This window comes from Macaca nemestrina, chromosome 12 (genome assembly GCF_043159975.1).
Source record: "Macaca nemestrina isolate mMacNem1 chromosome 12, mMacNem.hap1, whole genome shotgun sequence".
Taxonomy (NCBI): Eukaryota; Metazoa; Chordata; class Mammalia; order Primates; family Cercopithecidae; genus Macaca; species Macaca nemestrina.
The window spans coordinates 98,924,424-98,947,059 of record NC_092136.1 but is presented as its reverse complement, the minus strand read 5'-3'; the positions used below and the strand labels follow the sequence as shown (position 1 = coordinate 98,947,059).

The 22,636-nt window shown below is 35.2% G+C and overlaps 1 long non-coding RNA gene across 1 annotated transcript; it reads left to right on the top strand.

The window, feature by feature from the left end:
- The first annotated feature begins 372 nt into the window (after window positions 1–372).
- On the top strand, window positions 373–20,637 carry LOC105484297 (uncharacterized). The gene is made up of 5 exons (XR_988852.2): window positions 373–435; window positions 1,900–1,997; window positions 2,529–2,557; window positions 16,472–16,572; window positions 20,263–20,637. It is a non-coding gene; the product is annotated as an uncharacterized lncRNA (long non-coding RNA).
- The last annotated feature ends 1,999 nt before the right edge of the window (window positions 20,638–22,636 follow it).

Genomic DNA, 22,636 nt, shown 5'->3' with positions numbered 1-22,636 from the left:
TTAAAATGAATTTAGTTTAAATATAGTAATTTGAAATCTAAGTTAAGGCAGAATTTTAATTAGCTTATAAGCCCTGAGATGTACTTAGTAACACTGAGTGTTTGGGGTCTCTTTTTTCAGATACACTCAGTATTAATTTTAGCATGATAAGCAGCCTTGTCTTTCATACATTTTGAAGTTAAAGAAATAAAATCCTTGTTGAATCTCTCCATTTTATATTAACTCTTCATTACCTGGACATTCGCATCTGATTTAGAAGTTCAGAAAGATCCAGTAATGTATCTGACAAACTTCCAAGCTAAAAGGAAATTAGAACTCGAAGGTTCTAGATGATTGGTTGATTTGTTGGGCAACACATCTATGTATCCAGGGAAACAGCTAAGATATTAAGCACTACCCCTGATTAAATTCACATGGTACATTACAAGACATAGTGTGAGTAAAAGAGGATATATTAGTAGCTGTACTAATTACATAGTATAAATAGCTACTAATGTTTTTCGAGCTTTATGTGCTAGATACTGTGATAAGCCTGTGTTTGCACTTTCTTCTTAAACACAAAGCCTATGGTGTTGTATATTTTACAGTGAAGAAAATAAGAATTAAATTCTCAAGTAATGTGCCTGAACATCACTTAGCTAGAAAATGAGACAATAAAAATTCTGATCTGGGTCTACCCATGAGTAGAGTTCAAATATTTAACATCTTAGCTATATTACTAGATGACATTTATCTTGGTAATTTGACAAAACAATAATAATAGCAGCTAACGTTTATTAAATATATGCCAGATATTCTTCTAAATCATTCACATTAATTCTTATATAGATTATACGATCTCACCATCTAATATTGATGAGACTTATTAAATGTGTCTTATCAAATACACAACCTTGGAATATGCCTAACAGAAACATATGTATTACACACACACACACACACACACAGTACAATGCTTATAGCATCCCAATTTGAGATAGGTTTTGTACACCAATTCGTATCAGTTATTGAGTAAGGAATGGTCTTAGGTAGCCCTGATTCCCCAACACTTATGGCCTGGAGCACAGGGGGTGAAGGTATGTTTCAGTAGCTGAAGAAAGCACTCAGATAAGGAATATAATTCCTAGTGGAGTAATTTGGACTGAGTGTACTAAAATGATAAGGACAGAGGTATTTATTGAACACTACTATCATCTGCTATACTTGTTGACACTTTATCAACCATTGTGTTATCACATTACTATTATCATTTTTGTTTTTACTAATACTAGTACTATTGTAGTTTAAATTATTCACAGCAGAAGGTAGGCTGGAGAGTGAAGTAGTCATGTCTTTTGTTGGAAAATTAATAGCAATTATGCACCAGCACACACACACACAAAAACATTTTAAAAGCTTATACAAAACATTAACAATGTTGAACAATTCTATTTGGTAATGTATCTTCATGTTTCCTTTAAAAAGGGATTTAGAGTTTCCCTTTACCCAGACTAAGTAAGGCCAGTGTGCAACTAGGAAATGAATTGAATAAAAATAAAAAAAATAGAGTGAGAGTTCTCTGATTAACACAAAACCCAAACTACAAGTGTATTCATTTAGGCATTGAAGGAAGTTACTATTTATGTAAAACATTTTGATGTAATGAATTGTTATGCATTTAATTAATAACTCCCAGTTCACAAGTAGTTTACTCAATGTTTTCTATACAATGGTAAAACATTCTGGTGGAAGGAGGGGACAAAAAGGATCCCCAATAGGGTTTCCTTTGGTTTCCAATGCAGCATAATAATAATTTAGAGCACAGTCTGAAGAGCTAGATTAGATGTGTTCAAATGTTTTTTGTTTGCTTATTTATTTTTGGTTGTTTGACCTAGGTTTAATCACCTTCTTGTGTCTCAGTCCCTTAACTTACAGATTTTTAGTGTGTATTGAAATGAGCGGATACATAATGAATGCCTAAGCCAATTCCTGGAACACAACTGCATGTTATTAACAGAGTAAGTGAGTGTGTGTGCCTCTGTATGTGTATGGGTGTGCATGTGTGCATCGACTTTTCCCATTAATAAATATGTACCTGTTTCCTCCAAAGCTGAATTTACACAATTAGCTTCAGATAACCTAGAAAGAACAGCGTGGGGAATGCCAGTCTATGAGGAATTCATTTTAATTTGATAGCTTATTGTTTCTCAGAAGAGAAATGGGAGAACATTTGCAGAGCTATTTTGATAAATGTATTTTGTATTTCAAAGACATTTAACCTTTCTCCTGAGTATCTGATTTATCTCATAGATGTTTACTAACATCAGTGGTTATGATAATCTCCTTAAGTGCCACATAATGATTTATTAATGACCTGTTCTGTGCCCGTACACTGAGATTTAAGAAAAATTAAATGACACCTTCCAGGAGATTATAATTTATTTGAAGCTTGTTTTCACTTAATATATTTATTTGCATAGTTTGTTTCCTGAGTGCTATTATAAATTAGATCATTATTTATTTTTTTGTATGATTTTTTTCTATTGTAGAAATGGATGTTCAAAACTTGGAAATGTTGGTAAGTGGAATAGATTTGAATATTTTAAATCACTAAGACAGTTGAATTCAAAATTTTCTGAAGAGTTTTTGTTGTCAGTTTTTTTTTCCTAGAGGGCCTAAAGTGGATATTACCATCTTTGATTAAATGACATCAAAAAAGCAAAGCAAAAGCCATGAGCTAATGCTTAATTAGTTTATCATAGGAAATCATTCAGGACATGTAAAAAAGTTATATAAGTATAAGAAATCATGCTCTCAAAAATAAGCATTATGTAGCCTTCATGAATTTTTAAAAAATCAAAATATTTGATTATTTTAGAGAACACACAATAACTATGTAATCAACAGTCATTTCTAAGTTTAAAAATAAATTTTGATTGTACAATATATCATATCTTAAGTCCACGTTAATGGATCTTTAGTTTTTGAAATTAAAATTGTTTGAAAATTAAAGAAAAACAAAAACATTAAAAAGTAAGCAATTCTCAAATACATTGTAAAATCACAACTTTGACAAAAAGTTGAAATACAGACAAACAATATTTGTGGATTAAGATGCAACAAGTAATTCATATATTGTAGTCCAGAGAACTAGGAAATCAACCTTCTACCGCACATCCCATTTCCAAGCTCTGAGCCACAGTTTCTTTGAGAATGAAACAATAAATACAATATGGTCTCTGCTCTCTGAAAAATTATCATATTAAAATCAACTTAACCATAGATATCTTAAACTGAATTAATTATTTTTTTCTGAAAGTTAATGAGAAATGAGGCAGAAGAAATTTTAGTTGTAATTTTTACAGAGAAGCCAGACAAATAGTTCCAGAAGAAATTCTCTAGAACAAATGATAGTCAAACTGTAAAACTCTGATTCATTCACCCAATTATTTACCGAGTATGGATTAAGCAACAATTTCATGCTGTATCATGAGCTTGACACTGGGAATAAAATAGTTATATAACTCAATATTATAGACAACTTAAATGGATGCATTGAAATGAAGAAACAAAGGCAGGGTAATGCTAAAAAAATCACTTTTTTATTTATTGCTTATATCCAGTTGAAACTTCCTTAAATTTTACAATGGTATATTTATTCTAATTGTATGAGTTAATCAAAATTAAGCTCTTTTAAGTTTTTATATTGTCAGCATTTTTGATGGCTTTAATGTATGGATTCATTTAAGCACTTCTTTCTTTCTGTAATCTTCAGTATATTTCTACTCTTATTTATGTGCTTAGCTCATTTTTTATTCTTAAAAAATCATCTAGCTGACATTATTCACCAAATGCTTCAAGTATTTATTAATTTAATATTGTTAAACATTATTCTTTTATGAATAAAAATACTCTTAAAATAGCCATTTGTGACAGCTTTCCAAACCTTCATCATAATAAAGCTAGGTATTACATTAATAAAGTTTAAAGATAAATAAGTATTAGGTACTCACAGTTACATAAGTTTGACCATGGAAAGTTATTTTTCTTATGTAATTAATACATTTATCAATACCATAAATGGTGATATTGTAGTATCCTAGTGTTAAAATTCATCAGTAAGGCAGATCAAAGCAACAGTGATGAGCAAGAAGAATGAGAGATAAATTTTTTTCTTTGAAGATAGACGTTGAGGATTTTGGTATTAACACATGATTCATGTACAGAAAATTTTGTTCCTTTCTCTTTTATTTCCTTTAGATATTTTTGAAATGATTTCTAAGTATAATTCTAAATATAGGAATTAAGACTGTGGACACAAGGTTAATCTCTCTAGAAATATGGATTTTAAATAGATGCATTTCTATAAATACATAGTCGCATTGGTGGCATTTAACAATCTTAGGGCCATGGTACTTTTGTGAATTTAATAAAATACATTGACCCATTCCTCAAAATATCTCAGTGTTTTCTACACGCAATTTTGCAAATGATTTATGTCCTGGTTGAGAACTCCTGATTTTACCTCTAAGGTATTTTCAATCCTTAAGTTTCCACATCTCTCACACCAGGGCATTAATGATATTGCAGGTTGTATTGCAATTTTCAAAATAAATTGAGATCATGGAGGATGGATAGATTGTTACAGTGAATAATGTTAAGGTTAGCTTAAAATCTACATTGCCTATTTTGGTCACTATGCTAAAGAAGAAAAATAGATTAAAATGTTAAGGTAGTTTCCAATCTCATAAGTGTATAAGTAAATATAATTCATCATTTTCCTAGCAAGTAAGTATGTTTAAAACTTATTTGCTACATATTGTTTATTAATATACTTTGGCGGAATAAGAAATTCTGCTACCATCCTTTCAATTCAATTTAAAGGAGAATTTTAAAAATCATATATTCTGAATTCTAGTTTTCAGCTCAGAGATGTAGAGATGTGAAAAGAGCCTCAGAACAAGTAGAAAGCTAGACAAATTTCAAATTAGCAACTTTTCTTGAATTTATCAGAGAACTAAGGTTGCAATGCAAACAAGCAATAAAAATCTGGAAATATAACTGCAGGGAAGGAAAAAATGTGAACATTTGAATATCTGAGTCAATTCTGAGCCATCTGAATAAGCCAGGAGGAAGATAAAGCTAGAAAATTTTAATGAGTCACTAAAGAACAAATATGGGCTGGACTGAGAGTATGAAGACTCTGGAGGATGCAGACATACAGGAGTTCTTCCTCCTGCAGACTTTTTTTTCCAGGAACCTCACCAGAATCATGCAGAGTGGAGCAAAGACAATCTAGAGAACACTCTCTTTATGACTTACTTGGGGAAGGGAATAACTGTCACTCCTGAAATATTTCGACTCACTTCTGCCTCCAAAATGAAACAAAAGACTCCAGAGAGAAAGCCATCAAAACCTGTAGCCGGTGCATACTGGCAGAATCCCATTGCAGTTGTAGAAAACAGAAGCCAGCACCTAAACTCTACCAGACCTATGTCTCTCCTAAGTAAAGTCAAAGAAACCTTAATCTACGGGGAATGGAGACCAACACTATAATCTAAGAACATTGGCTAAAAACAGAGTGCAACTGGGAGATGCAGACGGAAAATAAAAACAATCTCTTCCCCCTGAGGAAGGCTGCGAATACATGCTAGTCCCAGTATTATGACTGGAGTGGGGATAGAAACATGGTGAAATCCACACGTTCTAAATCCAGGATCACAATGCCTGGCTAACAGCAAACTTTAATCAGATCAAAGAAAACTGTATCCTCTTCCATTCCCCACCAACATGCTAATAGATTAATTCTGCTACAGAAAGATAACTCAATAATCTAACTATTATAATAATATAATAAAACTATATTTTGGCATTCCAGCCTGGGAAACAGAGCAAAACCCTGTGTAAAAAAACAAACAAAACAAACAAAAAAACAAAACAAACAAACAAAAAACACAAAACAAAAAACAAAACCCTGTATTTTGAAGGCATTGGAAAGCGATCAACGCACACAGGACTTGGTGACCTATAATCCTTGACAGAGGGAAGATGTGACGTAATATCCACATTCACCTTGTCTTTTTCCTCTAGGATATTACCAAATCATTGTGTGTGAGGTGGAGTGCATGGAAAAAGCAGCAACCTTCCTGAACTTGGAGACCTTATAGTCTAGTTCCATCAAATGGCTGTGATTTAGGAAATACAAACCCATAGAGGAAAGAACTCTAGAGAAGGAGCCCTGAAATCTATATACAAACACCACTCAAGCCTTGGACTCCTGAGCATATACAATAATAAAGGCATAACTTTAAGATACCCGGTACAACACAGTAGCTGGGATGATACTGAAGAAAGATTTTAGAAGCTCTAGAGAGTTAGAAAGCAAGGTTGTACTTTAAAGTTATGCTAATGTGGAGACACTGTGGTAAACCACATGAGCTTTTAGTTAAAAACCCATAAGGCCACAGACTTGGAGCAAGAGGTATACCTTAAAAGTGACTTCCTAGGAATAAGTGCTGCACTTTAGGAGTGGGGGAAATTATAAAATAACCCCACTTGAAAAACAAACAAAAAAAGGCAGGATCAAGCTGATCAATTGTTACTGGATTCCAGAAGAAATCCAGAATAAAATTAATTTCTCTTTTTTTTTTTTTTTTTTTTTTTTTTTTTTTTTTTTTTGAGACGGAGTCTCGCTCTGCCGCCCAGGCTGGAGTGCAGTGGCCAGATCTCGGCTCACTGCAAGCTCCACATCCCAGGTTCACGCCATTCTCCTGCCTCAGCCTCCCGAGTATCTGGGACTACAGGCGCTCGCCACCTCGCCAGGCTAGTTTTTTGTATTTTTTAGTAGAGACGGGGTTTCACCGTGTCAGCCAGGATGGTCTCGATCTCCTGACCTCATGATCCGCCCGTCTCGGCCTCCCAAAGTGCTGGGATTACAGGCTTGAGCCACCGCGCCCGGCCAATTTCTCTTTATAAAAAACATGAATACTAATATTGTCTAAATTTGTCATCCACAATTTCATCATCCAGTCAACAATGAGACATTCTAAAAAGTAGGAACAATTGACCAAAAAGAAAGAGAAAAACTGTAACATAGAAAATATCCATAATTGATTCAGGTACTAGAGATAAAAGAAAAAATATCTTAAAATAATTAAAATATACAAAAACAGGAAAAGATGCAAAATGAAAATGAAAAACTTGGAAGATTTTAACATATCTTTATAATTTGCATGAAAGAATCAAATGTATTTTGGAACTAAAAAATATTATACCTGAAATTAAAAACTCATTGGATGGGTTTAGCAATATATAGAATTCACAAAAAGAGAATTAGTGACATCAAAGCATGTCCATAAAAATATGCAATGTAAAATAAAGAGGAAAAAAGATGGAAAAGCTTCAAGAAACCTGGGGTAGGTACCGTCAAAATGTCTAGTACACCACACTTTGTGTCCCAGAAGGGGAGGAAAGAGAATAAAGCTAATACATTATGTTAAGCAACAATAACAGAGACTTTTTTCTTGTTCCTTTTTGTAAAAAAATCTTGTGAAATATATCGTAGCTATATTGAGTCACATGTACTTTGTTCTCCATCCTTAAAACCCTGTATTACCCCTACCTAGCAATTATTATTAGATATTGTGATTACTCAATTTTACTTGTCTGTTTCCCACATGATATTCTAGGGAAGGAGAGCTAGTCTGTATTTTTTGGCTATTACTCTTCAGTGTCTAATACAAAACAGTAAAGATCTTTAAAAATTAATGAATAAGCACTATGGTTCATTATGTGGGGTTTTTCTTTACCTCCTTTGTTAGAATGTATTGGTCCCTATGCTAACATGGTTACATTTATCTTTCTAGTTATAAAATTTCTTCTCTTAATCCCAGTATCTTCGGAGTCATTTACCTATGTGGCTTTTCCTGATTAATTTACTAATTTACTACTGAATGAGTCAATTATTATAATCATCCTTTGTAGCAATATTATTGTATATTAATATAACAATTCCTTGTAATTATTTTTCCCATTTGACTAAACTGTGTGTTTTGAAGATGTTTCAACTTTCTAATCTTCATTTCTCCAGGATGTGAAAAGTGCCTTTTACATATAAAACCCTTCCACATAATAAACTTTTCATTAACCTTTATTAATTTTCTGAAGAATAAATAAATGAATGAAAAGGGAAGAAAACAGAAAGGAAGAAAATAAATATGGCTTTTGTAATATTCAAGAGATACACAATGTTCCATATTAATTTTAAATTCCTTCAACTTTTTCAAGTCAGTATAAAATTTTAATAAATCACAATTTTTTCCTTATAAGAGATATATCACTTTTGAATAAACTTGACAATTTTCCATCCTGAAATTACATCCCTGATCATCTATTCTGTCACATTTCCAGAACTTTAGAATGCTTCTCTTTCTCATAATTCCGGTAAGAAAACTTTAACTTTCCCTACCTTGTTTCATTGGCAAGTTCAAACCTTTGCTAATCTCTAAAGTTAATTCTCTGAGGCATTTTTCTTTCCTAGTTGCAGTCCTGAAGCGAAATGTGTGTTCTAACCAGAACTACAGATTCTCTTCTATCTGTTTAATTGGCTGTGGACCCCAATATGTCAATCGTAAATTTAAGGTACAGATTCTCAATGTCTCAATATCTATGATCACTTTAATGCTAATCTATCCAGAACCATCTCCTGATGCAATTTTTATACCAACTCTTGATAACCCACAGAAATTTATATGCTCTCTCACCTCTTTTTTTCTTTCCTTTCTCGTAAAAAAGCTTATACGTTATACTAAATGCAAAAGACAAAAATTCAGTAAAGCATAGATTAATTCTTAATCTCAAAGTCTAGTTCTGCATATATGCATGCCAAAAGTCAGTAACTAACGTGAGACATTATCTTAAGGACAGAAAAAATCTTGCTTAATTCACTGGACTGGAGTCAGGTTTCAAAGTCAGGTTAGCTGGTACCAGAGGCCACACCCAGCCATTGCACTCTCCTGCCTCTCATGGATATAAAGCATGACATGTGAGTTGGGGAAAGTGCCATTACAACTGGATCAGAAGCATCTTGAAGAGTGGACACTTGATTGAGAACAGCTGCTTGGTAGTTTCTCCTACCTTATGGCTCTCTTGCTTGAACTGTGATGGTTTGCTATGTGTACCTTAATCTTAGAGTTTGAGCCTCTTCGTTAGAGAGATCAGTAGTAGTTTGATTTTTAGCCTAATTTTTTATTTGTGGAGTATTCCTTTAATGAAGGGCAATACTTCAAATCATTGTTAAACACTTAAAACATGCTTTAAATGGCGAAGAAAACAACATTAAAAAACATTTTTAGAACCATGGTAAGCTTTTACATTTTCACCTTTCTTGACAATGAGTTGGGTCTGTATTATAGTTATTATCGCTCATTAGGTGGAGTTGACAAGAAAGAGTGATGCAAAATCTTCATTTTTAAGTTATGAGTATTGTATTTGTATATCTATACATGAATCTATCTATCTATCTATCTATCTATCTATCTATCTATCTATCTATCTATCTATCTATCCATCCATCCATCCATCCATCCATCCATCCATCCATGCATCCATGCATCCATGCATCCATGCATCCATTCATATGTGTGGGTAATGGAGGAAATTTATTACAGTCTGAAAGAATAAATGATTAAAACTATTGTTAGATTCATAGCATGCCAAGGAGTTACATACATGTTCAAATGCATAAGTATGTACTACCTTATAATTTGCTTTTCATTGAATAGTTTTATAATTTTAATTTTCAGCTCAAGTTTTTTTCTGAAATAATATATATCACTTTTAGGGTAATATAAACCTCTTTAATTTAAAAAATATTATTTTAACTATTAAATATATAAGCTTCTAATTATGCTTGGTAGATATTTTTCACATATATATATCACTTCTACTTTCAGTTTTAAATTAAAATACTGAAAAATCACAATATTTATTTAAAATTTTTTCTCATTTGACTTTAACTCTTCTGTGATATTCAACATTCTACTATAAATTTTCTTTATAATTTTAGAAGATTTTTTTCAATTGTAGTATCATCAATAGATAACTTAGCCTAGAAGTTTGCATTAACAAAGTAATATGTTGGGAGTTGTCTCTGATTCATTTAGAAACTACTGAAATCAATTTTTAATGATGACTGAACTGGCAAGAGAATTGTACTTCAAGGGATGGTCCATGACCTGCCTGCCCACCCTGAGATACATTCAGACAGTAATGGCAGCAGCAACAAATCGATGCCTTGTTTTAAAGTCACTGAAAATTAATTTAATTTAGTTTTGCTATTTATGTGACTTCTAGAGTATTTAAACATTATTTTAGGCTTTAAAGGTTTTTAATAAACATTTATTAGGTTCCCCTGCATTCACACTAGCTGTTTCCTATGAATATTCACTTTTATTATCTGTCATTGTTTTCCGGGTTAAAGTAGACATTTATTAAAACATCAAAATAGTATAACAATAATTAATTGGAGTGTGTTTTGTGATAAAACATATTTGAAAATCTCTCTTCTACATTTACTATAAGCATGAGCCTTTATGTTATTCAGATGATTTTATGAACATACTTGATTATGACCTTATAAAGCACAATAAGGGTTTATACATAATGTTTTATTTGAGCGTTATAACAAGCCATGTGCCCTGTGAAATAGAGAGTGGGTATATTGAAATCCCTGTAACTAATAATTGCCTGAAAATCCTCAGTTCCTCAATTTACACATTGAATTTTATTTGAGTGAAAATTACTTAAATTCACATTTCAGACATGTTAGGGAAACCCAGTCTCTCTATCCTAGTATCTCCCAGAATTCACAGAAAGCTTGTATATCTCCTAGTAAATTACCAACACCTGCTATTTATTCTATTTTATTACAGCTCACATTTTAGGATTGATTACTTTGCTTTGCAATAGTTACGAAGAAGAAATACAGGCTTGTTATGGTTTTAATGCATCCTCTCCAAAATTTAGGTTTTGCCCACATTATGGTATTAAGAGATGATTAGACCATAAGGGGTTTTCCCTTGCTAATGAGATTAAGACTCTTATAATTGAAGCTTTAGACAACATTCACTTAGCTTGCCCTTCTGCCATTTGTCAAATGATGATGCCACAAGAAGGCCCTCACAAGATCGGAAGCCGGTGCCTTGATCTTGAACTTACCAGCCTCTAGAATTGTGGGAAATAAATTTTTGGTTTTTATTAGTGAACCAGTCTCAGATATTTTGTTATAGTAACACAAAACAGACTAAGACAAGGTTTACTGTATTTGGCTGACTTATTGAAACTTTGAAGGCAATAGCAATAAAACAATATTACACAGCAGCAACTTAAAGTTAAATATTAGACGTTCTGTTTTTAATTTATTTATATTTATTTATTTATTTATTTTTTGAGATGGAATCTCACTCTGTCGCCCGGACTGGAGTGCAGTGGCCGGTCTCAGCTCACTGCAAGCTCCACCTCCCGGGTTCACGCCATTCTCCTGCCTCAGCCTCCCGAGTAGCTGGGACTACAGGCGCCCGCCACCTCGCCCGGCTAGTTTTTTTGTGTTTGTTAGTAGAGACGGGGTTTCACCGTGTTAGCCAGGATGGTCTCGATCTTCTGACCTCGTGATCCGCCCATCTCGGCCTCTCAAAGTGATGGGTCTGTTTTTTATTTTAAAGTTCTTTGACCATCCCTGCTTCCTTCACTGTGAATTTCCTCTTTCAATGTTTTTTGGGTCCTTCTTTCATTTTCTCCTTTTCACCTTTTCCTCTCTCATTTATCTCTTCCTCAAGATATACATTTAGGAACTCAATTTCTTGTTTTCTTCTTACAAAGAAAATCCAAGCATCTGTTTCCAACTACTCTTTAGATATCTAGTAATTAATTAATATGCTCAGACAAATACCCAACTACTCTGGGTCTAAGTGTTCATCATAGGGAGGATATGACAAAGGCTTTGGAATTTTGTTCTCTTTAATTTCTCTCCCCCTCTCTATTTGTAAGTTGTATTGAACAAAATAAAGATTTATTTTTCTCACTGATCTTAATTGTATCATTATTGTTAGAAAGTAGGAATAAATACAATTTTTTTTATTGACAGCAGTTTGCCCCTTCCAGCAACACCCACTTTAAGTTTGAAGAAACTGAGGATCAGAAATGAAGGAACAAGCTTAACTGAAAGACATTGAAAAGACAGGACACAACTCCTAGGGCCTTTTTCATTGTGTGTGGTTGTTTTTTTTTTTTTTTTTTTCCTGTTTTAAGTCCTAACAATGATTTCCAGTGATATCAATGTAGTCAGACTAGTGCCATAAATATTTAGACCTTTGGTGAGTATAATTTTAAGTGTGTGTGAGAAAGCACACAATTATACAGAATTGCTTTAAAGTTACGTGGAAATACTTGAAATTGCCCAAAAGCTGTTTTTGTTTATTTAAAAAATATTTGCTGTCAGCTTCAGTAAGATAGACGGGGCAAGCGCTTACCTACAGGAACAGAAGGACACAAACAGTTTTCATGATTTGTGAAATTGTCTTATACTGTCAAAAGCAAGGGTCTAAGTAATCTTTTCTTCAACGCCTAAAGAATTATATAAAAAAGGGGATTTGGGAGAGGTACCAGACACGTACGGAGGGGGATTTTCTTGTCCTGCCCCACGTCTTGTTTCAATAAATGTTAAGCAAAAAGCAATTATGACAATAGAGAGTGACAAAGTTGTATTATTATCAGATTATATTATTTTTAACTGATTTTTGGAAAGCAGAACACTTTGGAAAAATACTCATTTTATCTTGATCTATTTTGTGCCCAGTGGCACAACCAGGAGTCAGTAAAGAATGGTGAGATCCGTGACTATGCTGGGTCCACAAAACATCGCCAAGGAGACCTGGCCTGAACTTTGAACTAAGCCTCAAGGCTGGCTGCAGTGGTCTGCACTGTGCTGTTTGGGGACAAGGGATTAGGTATTACTGTTTCTCAAAAAGGAATACATGATCTTTTATCTCAAAGGATATGGAAAATTTTCAAAACACATATTTATGACTCATATCATACTTCCTAAGCTGGAATCCCCGTATACAAGGAATCTGTAATTTTAGTGTGGTTCTTACAAATTAAAATAAAAGAACCACTGCTATAAGTGTAAGTTTCAGTGACTGCAGTAGAATAGAGATGGAGAATTGAGAGAGCTGATTTTAACTATATGGTGAAGACGAAGATATTAGTAAATAACTGAGAGTCTTAGATTCTAATTCAGTTTAGCTAGACAGCTGGTTTAGCAGATTCCAATAAAATCCACTGATGAACCTCTCAGAATTTCTGAGCATGATGAACCAAAGAGCCCTTAAATAAAAAGTTTATGTGCTCACACAGTTGTTAAGTAAAATAAAAACTTGTAAGAGTAAACATTTGTAGTTAGATTTGAAGAAGCAAATGAAAATTCCTAGAATGTATCGATTTGCCAACATCTGTGCTTAAATTTGTTTTTCATATACTATACCCCTTCTATAAATACAATAATCTTTATAAACAGTCATTCAGTGAAGAACTTCATTAGGAAAAAAAATAATGATAGTATGAAAATCAGGTCTCTGTGATCTCAATTGCAGTTACAGGAATATAACTTAATTTCCATGTCTATGTTAGCTGGTATGATTGCCTGTTGGAGCTGTTATCCCAAATACAAATTCTAAATCAAGCAGTGGAATTCTTAAAATGGTGGGAGCAAATCTTAGTAATGATAAAAAAAATACGAGAATCACAAATTAAAATTCATATCAAAACAATAGGTGTTATAGGTGTCTTACAACTTCTTGAGTCTTTAAACAAGTTTTTTGCATTTTTCTTGATTAACCTCAAACATAAAGAAGACTACACTTATCTGTTCTCCCTTAATCTATAAACTAAAACTGGTAAAAATATAATAATTTATATGACCTCATGAACATCTTTATTTATTAATAGGCATAGATATTAGCACCCATCTTAAATGAAAAATTGATATTAAAAGTAGGAGTATTAATAGATAAAATGCCATTTTTGGTGAGCTAAATCTAACTTAAAATCCTTTTGGCAAATGATAATGAAGTTTTGAATCAGTATGGTTACTGAAATTTCTTGAACCTGGGTTTCCTCATCTTTCCAACAGGACTAATAATCATATTATTGCAGGGCTACAGTAAGCATAAGAATAGCGTATGTGCTGTGCTCCATAAACAATAACTATTAACATTATTAATTTTTGTTTTCTCTGTAGGGACAATGAATTGATTTATTGTGCTTTTGTTTACTCTGCTAGGGATATTAAATAATATTTTATTTGGAGGGAAGAGAATACATTGTGTATATGGTGTGTGAACATGATCCTATGTATAGAAAAAGTTCTACAAAATTCCTTAACCAGAGAACATAAAATATTGTCTCCTTGATGACCTTAATTTGACCCATTTGGTGATTACAATATGAAGACGTGCAGACACCAAATATTTGCCATGTTTTAGTTATTCTTCCACTTGGGAGCTAGCCAAACAAGTGTACACATAGGCAGAAATGGCAAAAGATTGCTCTTGAAGAGTTGATGAATTCTAGTAAGCTGTGTTGGAATCAGGGGATTTTAAAAAAAATGGATAAGCCTAATTAACCTAAGAGCAAATTAGACCTTACAGTCAGCTGGCTCCAAATCCATTCATCTGTGATCTTACAACTTTGTTACCAAGGGGAAAATAGCTGATTCAAAGAATAGCCTGTAGTGGGAAAAATGTTTGTTCCAATGCTTAATGTCTAAAGGCTAAAACAGAGGTAAGACAGGACTCTTGCTTTTAAACTTTTATAAACCAAAAGCTAGTAAGAAATGCATTTCCATCTGGACCCAAAATACACACATATACTTAACTGAATAAAAAGTTTCACAACATATACTATTTGCCCTTACTAAGTGTGAAACAATTTGATATATTTTATTCTATTTCAAATTACATTTTTAAACCCAAAAACAGTGCAGTTGTCTATCCCAGGCTGCAATCTATGTTTGTGAATGACAGTGAGGAACAAGAGCATTATTTTTTCTCTTCTTATGAAACATCAGGATAAATCAGAGGAGGTATCAAATTTGCCTCTCCTTTTGTATTGGATCAACTTGAGAGGAATGAGAATTGAGTACATACTTTTTCATCCTTTTTTTCTTTTTCCTCAGAGTATGTACTTTTCAGTTTAACTCATATTAGGTATTCAGGAAGTCTTCTCAGACACCTTAACCTCCTCCCTTTTTACCTCAACCCAGGGCTAGATTAATTCTTTCAATTTTTGTGTTTTCAACATACCCTGGGCATTACTCCCTCAGTGCTTTTACCACATGACATTAAGATGACGAGGATGATGATGATGATGATGATGATGATGTGTGTATATATGTTTCCTTCACTGATCTATGAGTTTGTCAAGATAGGAAATATGTCACAATTAAAGACTTGTTAAATATTAATTTTATGATAATAAAATTATTATAAAATAGATTGAAGACACTGAGCTAGATTCTGATAGCCAGTCTAAACTGAAAAAGAAGTTCTTTTTAAATTTCTATTTTACACTTATTCCTTATAGTCTACCCAATTCCCCTGGCTGTAAGCTGGCTGCTATGTATGCTTCTTCTGTGACTGCAAATAGTGTATATAAGAAAGGAGTAAAAAATAATCTACTTCAGCAAATCCTGAGAGGATTATTTATGTATCCAAAACATTAGTTAAACTAGCACATGGGTAAGTTCTATTAGAAGCACCATGATCCAGGAAAGTGCCCTGATCTGCATGTATAAATCTTCCCTGTGTCACTGTAACTTATTTTTTACCTTCATATCTTAATTTTTGAAATAATCAACATACCAACACTCATCATTTAATAAGATAATGATTTGAAGATGACTGAGGAAAATGTGTATTAACAGGAAAAATTTGGCACTAATAATTTGTAACCCCTGCTTCTTAATCAGTAGGCTCAAGTGTAGGAGTTTGGTCAGGGTGGTGGGAGAATTTATAAGAGGAAATTATAGAAAGAAGCCAACCTCCTTGGAAGGCCAGGAGGTTTTGCAAAAGCTTGGAAAATGATTTGGCTGAAGGCTGCCAGATTCTCTGACCCAGTGCCTGATAGCTTAGGTTAGATAACAATGGGATATAAATAAGCTGATCTAGATACATTAGTTTACTTGGACCTTGGAACCTGGCTTTTAATCATCCAGGTGCAGGACTGCTCTCTCTGGTGGGGGTGACCATGTCGATCACCCACAAGTGTGCTGACTCAAAGCCTTTGTCATTAAATCTGTACCAAATAAATGCCCACAGTGCCAGCTTGTCAGGGCCATGGCTGCTTCAACTCTTTCTGTGAGTGGCCCAGTCCCCGGGCCTTCTCTTTCACTGGATACCTGCGTCTGAATGCATTTTCTCATCTATCTCTCTGTCAGGATCTGTGGGTCTGACATGGCACGTGGTGCCCTGCATGAGGAATGCTGCAATGGATCATGGCGAAACCTTTGGAAGCGAAGGTGAAGACACTGTGCAGTCAGTAAGTCAGTAAGTCATTGGTGCCTGCTCGGGATTTCCAAGTTTGAGGGAAGTGTTCAGGCTAGGGTTTCATCATGGGACAATAGTTATCAGCTCAATAGCAACAGTATATAAAAGTATTGAAACAGCTGCTTAAAGCTAGTGGAGCCTCAGTTTCATAGGCTGAATTAAGGGACATAATGAAAACTGTTGTTTTCCATAACCCATGGTTTCCAGAAGGCGGCACACTACATGTAGAGCTCTGGGAAAAAGTGGGGAGAAAACTTATCATACACAAGGGCAATGGGTCATAGTAAAATCTCTAACATTATGGGCTTTAGTTAGGCTGACTCTGGTCCCACTCTACACAGAAAAGCCTAAAAAGGGAAGGGAGAAGGAACTGTCACCTACCTTACCGCCTCCATTTCCCTCAGCCTTGCCATTTCTGGGTAAAAATAACAAAGAGGAAACAGAGGTTTTGCCTAAGCCCCCTCTTCCAATAAATTGGAAAAAAAGACAAGGGATATGCTACAGCTATGGGACCCTGTCTTATGCAAACAGCATTAGAAGGGGAGCTCTTATCCTGCCGGGCAATGCAAGATCAACAAGGCAAACAGATAAAAAAGGGCATTAGAGAAAACAGAGCCTCAGCACATTTATAAAAGGGTTAATTGAGGTCAATCTACAGACCTCTTTCTTATAATGACCACTGTTACTCCTCCACTACCCTTGACATGGCTCTCTCAAAATCCTATTTGGGTAGAACAGTGACCTTTAAAGGGAGAGAAATTATGAAGAGCCCATGAGACAGTTGAGGAACAATTAAAAGCCGGCCATATAGAACCATCCAAAAGCCCCTGGAATTCGCCCATTTTCGTCATTCCCAAAAAGTCTGGTAAATGGAGACTTTTGCATAACTTACATGCTATCAATGCTAATTTGCAACCTAAGAGTCCCCTTCAGCAGGGGCTCCCCTTCCCTGTGGTGATTCCTCAAGATTGGCCTATAATTGTTATTGAGTTAAAAGACTGTTTTTATACTATTCCCTTGCAAACAGGACAGAGAAAAATTTGTGTTTACAATACCAGCTATTAATAATGAAAGGCCAGCTTGCCAATTTCATTGGAAAGTGCTTCTTCAAGGAATGCAGAACAGTCCTACCATGTGTCACCATCATGTAAATCAGGCTTTGCTCCCCAGTAGAAAAGAATTGCCTAATTGCAAGATTATTCATTTTGTGGATGATATTTAAGTAGCAGCCCCAATGAAGCCAGTACTTTTAAAGTTATATGCCTCTGTTGTAAAGAATACACAGTTAAGAGGCTTAATCACAGCACCTGAAAAAGTACAGATGTCTTCTCCTTGGAAATATCTTGGGCACATACTAACTTCCCAGTCAGTAAGACCTCAAAAGGTTAAATTAAATACTAGCAACTTACACACCTTAAATAATTATCAAAAATTACTAGGCCATATTAACTGGCTTCACTCCACCATAGGTATAACTGCTGACAAGTTACAGAACCTGTTTTCTTTCTTAAAAGGCAATGCTGCCTTCAACTCTCCCAGGTATTTAACTCCTGCAGCACAAAGGGAAATTGAGGAAGTAGAGCAGGCTATTTCTCAGAGGCAACCAGATCAGATAGATCCATGGTATTCAATTCAATTGTTTGTTTTTCCCACTAAACACTCCCCTACAGGGTGAATAGCAGAGATGGCCCAGAGCTATGCTTTCTAGAATGGATTTTTTGCTCACACAATGGGACTAAAACACTCTATCCCTATATCCAGTTAGTTAGTAAAGCCATCCATTCAGGCCACAGACAATGCAATCTATTACTAAATTATGACCCTGATATCATCAGAAGTTCTTTATGTAAAAAGCAATTCGAAGCAGTGTTGCCCTTATCTATGGACCTGCAAATAGCACTCTCTGATTACACAGGCCATATAGAGCATGCCATTCCTGCTGACAAACTCCCTCAGTTTTTACCTCATACTTCTGTGGTTTTGCCTACAAAAATAGTTCAATTCCCCAAACCTAATGTTTTAACACTGTTTTCTGATGGCTCTGGTAAAAATGGAAAAGTGGCTGTTTGGTGGAGATTGCATAATTCTCTCACTTGTTCTGGATTTACTGGCACTCAGAAAGCTAGGGTGGGAGCCTTAATATTGGCCTTGGAAAACTTTCTGTGCTCAGCCCTTCAATATTGTTAGTGACTCTGCTTCCTCTGTTTATTTATTGCAGAACCTTGAGACAGCCCTCATTAAGTCCACTCTGGAGCCCACCCTGTGTGTACTTTTTCTTTGATTTCAGCAATTGCTAGATCAACGCACACATCCTGTTTTTATTACACACATTCGGGCCCACATCTCACTGCCTGGCCCATTGGCTTATGTCAATGATCAAGCAAATCTACAAGTTATGACAACAGTGTTTGGTCAAGCCACCCAGTCACATCAATTTTTCCACAACTGGAGAAATTTAACTAAACAATTTCAACTTACCCAGAGAGTAAACAAATTAGCCTGCAATGCCCAGATTGCCAGCCCACAAGTATGTCCCCTCCTTCAACAGGTGTTAACACTAGAGGACTAGAACCTAATCAGTTATGGCAAACAGATGTTACACATGTTGCTGAATTTGGAAAACTTAAATATGCACATGTATCCATTGATACCAGTTCTCACTTAATTAGCTCTCATGCTTTTCCTGGAGAGTCCACCCAATATGTCATTAAACATCTTCTTTTAACTTTTGCATTTATGGGGTGGCCCACAAAAATTAAATCTGACAATGATCCAGCTTATACCAGTTCACAGTTTCAACAATTTGGTTACATGTGGATCATCCAACATTCCACAGGCATCCTGTGTAACCCCCAAGGACAGGCCATAATAGAACGTGTCCATTCCACCCTTAAAAATAGCTCAGAAAACAAAAAAGGGGGGAATATGAGTAAGTACCCTGCAACACTATTGGCACAGGCTTATTTAATTTTTAAAAATTTAAATGATAAATTTCAATCAACTATAGAAAAGCACTTTGCTAAAACCTCTTAAGATATAAAACCTGCAGTTTTATGGAAAAATGTAAACAGTAATGTATAGTGTGATCCAAATGAATTGTTAACATGGGCAAGAGGATATGCTTATGTTCACACTCCCTCAGGTCCTCTTTAGATTCCAGCACGACGTGTCAAACCATACCTTGCATGGCTAGGACCCAACCTGGTACCAGTAATAAAGAAAATGACTGTAAAGGACCCACAGCACCAGACCATTCCGCTTCTTCAGATGACATAGGCCAACACAGGCCCCAGACATGATGTTGAAAAAACAAGTCAGAAGACTGAGCAAAACCTACTCTGGATACAGACACCATTCACTCCAGATAATTTGTTCCTTGCTATGCTTTATTAATCCTTTTTAATTCTCTCACTCTGCCTGCAACCAGTAACTGCTACACTCTATTGGGCCCATCTTCTAAATCCTCCATTCTTCTACCCTGTTACTGAGACAAACACCCCCTTCCCAGCTTCTAACAAATGTGACTGCTTGGCTAAGAGGGATTAACATACCTACAGTGGGGTTCCTTAGTAACAGCACACATCAAACTGAAATGCCAAGTAACACTGCAGGTCACTACTTGATTGGAAAAGAATGTTGCTGATTATACTCATGTTTGTCTTATGTTATTTACTAATTCTAGGATGCAAAGTTGGAATATGAGCAGTGACCACCACGCCAGACAGACTTGTTGCTGCACATGTCTGTACTCTTCAATCAACACAACCTGATGTAAAAAACAGAAAAGGGGAAGGTATAGGAGTTTCGTTAGGGTGGTGGGAAAAATTATAAGAGGAAATTATAGAAAGAAGCAAACCTCCTTGGAAGGTGAGGAGGTTTCACAAAAGCTTTGGAAAAGGATTTGACTGAAGGCAGCCAGATTCTCTTACCTGGTGCCTGAAAGCTTAGCTTAGATAACAAGGGGGTATAAAGAAACTGAGCTAGATACATTAGTTTACTTAGGCCTTGGAACCTGGCCTTTAATCATCTACACGCAGGACTGCTCTGTCAGGGCTTAGGGGAGGGAGAGGCGGTGGGCGGGAGGGGTACAGTGGCAACCATGTTAATCACCCACAAGTGTGTTGACTCAAAGCCTTTGTCATTAAATCTGTACTAAGTAAATGCCTTCAGCACCAGCCTGTTAGGGACACTGCTGCTTCAACTCTTTCTGTGAGTGGCCCAGTCCCCTAGCCCACTCTTACTGGATACCTGTATCTGAGTGCAGCTTTTCATCTGTCACTCTGTCAGGGTCTGTGGGTCGGACCTGGTAGTCAGACAGTGAGGCTTTGTCAATGGCTGTTCCACTTCCTGCTGTATACCTGGGCCCAGCATGAATTACTGCCTTTCTCTCAAGAGTGTAGGTATTTTATTTTATTTTATTGTTCCATTCTCTTTCTCCAGCTATCATGGGTTTTCACCAGTGCCTTCAGGGAAGGAAAATGCTTCAGCTCCACTTCCCCATTGGCTTAAGCCTTTCCTTCTATAGGAGAAAGTTGGGGTGTTTTCTTTAATTGCTTTGGGACTTTTTATCCTTCAGTGGCTACTGTTTGTCTGCTCTTTGTCCACACAACAAAGTATACTTTCTCAGTACTGTGGCCAATATTTTTCTTGAGCACTTGGAGAAGTCCCTAAAGAATAGACTGTAAGTAGGTATGCATTCACTTTGTATATGCATTCTCCTTCCCAGAGGATCTATATTTTGTCATTAGTTCTTACCCCGCCTATCTTAGTCCATTTGTGTTAAAAGCCCATTTTGTGTATAAAGAATACCACAGACTAGGTAATTTATGTTTTAAAAACAAACAGAAATTTATTTTCACACAGTTCTAGAGGCTGGTAAGTCCAAGATCAGGGCATTAGCATCTGGTCAGAGCCTTCTTGCTGCATCCCTAATATGGTGAAAGGCGAACAGGCAAAAAGTCCTGAGGGGAACAAACTGGACATTTTATAATGGCATTAATCCACCTATAAGGGTAGAGCTCTCATGGCTCAATTTCTTCCCAAAGGCCCCACCTTCCAACACCAACACAATGGCAACCACATTTCAACATGAATTTGGGAGGGGACAAACATCAAACCATAGCATTATGTGGAAGAATTTCTCAAAATGTTTAGCTGACCAGTGGTGTCTGTCCCAGACAAGCAACTGCTTGATCTGCATCTGTCCTTAGATATACTTGTCTTTCCATGGATTTGGAGTTACTTGGTTGGCCTGTGATCTTAGCTCATTGATGGTTTCAAGAATAGTTGTGAATCAGATGGTTGCCCAGCTTTGTTGTTGTTGTTGCTGCTGGTGGTGGTATTGTTGAACACCTGAGAATGTTCTATTTTTCTATACTCTATATGAAAACAGGAGTCTTGTGTTGGTAATCTGTGTGCTTGTAGGCGTGTCATTAATTTTTAAAATTGTAATCACCAGTCACACTCCCAAGCCAAATGTAGTGCATTGCATAATTGCATTTAAAGTTAATTATGGCCATTAGTGAGTGTCATTTCTATAGTGGCATAAGAATAACCTCTAGTTCCCTCTCATCAGATAACACTTGGCTATTTGTTGTTGTTTTGTTTTTAGTAAATAGCAACATATTTATATATAGGTTTTCACAACCTCATTGGACACATTTAAATACATAGTTTTGTATTTACTCTAGGGTTTCAATTTCTTCAATAAAAAATTCCTACAACAGAGATTTTAGTTACTTATTTTTTATAAATGAAGTGGTATTACTGTATGATTTTTAAACATGACTACTATTTGAAATGGAGATATTAATGCAACATGTGCAAAAATTGGGTTGTAATATTTAATCTTAGCAATACATTTTGAAGAAGCCATACTGGTATTCCTTTATGGTTGTAACCATAGAATTGCTTCCCTGCTATTTGGTACAACTGTGAGATAGCAATGCAATGCTTGTCTGCACACTTTTGCAGATTCAGACCTACTTTTTTTTAATGGCTAATATACGTACACTCGTGTAGAAACTAACAAAAAAAAAACTGTTCTCTATTAAAAT